We start from the raw sequence: 954 nt of genomic DNA on the forward strand, positions 1-954 counted from the left end.
GTGTAAAATGATAAATAAAAAAGTAAGAGATATAAAAAATTAAATAACTAATCATTAAAGTATAAAGTGTAATTAAATATCAAATGGCTTATGCAAATGCCAAAAACATATTTCTTTTTTTAATTATAAAAAAAAATGTTTTACACAAATGTATAAAAGATGATTATTTTTGTCAACTTCTACTGAAAATACATTTTGTGAGATACAAATGAAATTAATACATTTTTATGTTATCACAATGCAAAGAATAGTATGAACACTTCAATGTTGTATTCTGATTTATACCCATAATTATACATTAAGAAACGTACTAATATCAAAAGGGTGATTCTATTTGAACATGCGTTTGTTTTCTAATTAGATATATATCCATTAATTATGATTACTTGATTATTTTTTTGTCTTTTTAATTTTATTTAGGTTTTTGCTACTATCAACATTTAAGGGTGCAATAGTCTATAGAATTGCATAATTTTTGTGAACTTTTGACATTACTTTTTATCAAATTGCATGATAATATTTATTCGGGGAAAGTCTAAGAAAATCTAATGGAATTTAGTGTTTGGAATGATTAAGTTTTTGAGTTTTTTTTTTTTTTTTTTGAATAAATGAGTCTTTGGACATTCCAAAACCTGTTAAATAACTTCTTGGACTTTATAAAACTTGTTAGATACATTCTTATGACCTATAAAATGGTGAATGTGATTAAATAATGAAAAAGTTTGGAAAAAAACCCAATGGACTTTCATTTTTTGAACTAAAAAATTACTTACATCTACAAAATGAAACAAATATACGAAAAAGTTACTTACATTTAAAAAATATTATTGATGAAATTTATTTTAATAAAAAATAAAAATCTTCAAATTAAAAAGAATTACTGATTAAACTTATTTTATTTAAAAATAAAATATATTCCATACAAGTTTCACAAATTAAAAAGAAATTATTTTT

The sequence above is a fragment of the Cynara cardunculus genome, assembly GCF_001531365.2.
Source record: "Cynara cardunculus var. scolymus isolate 2C chromosome LG 1, CcrdV1, whole genome shotgun sequence".
NCBI classification, from domain to species: domain Eukaryota; kingdom Viridiplantae; phylum Streptophyta; class Magnoliopsida; order Asterales; family Asteraceae; genus Cynara; species Cynara cardunculus.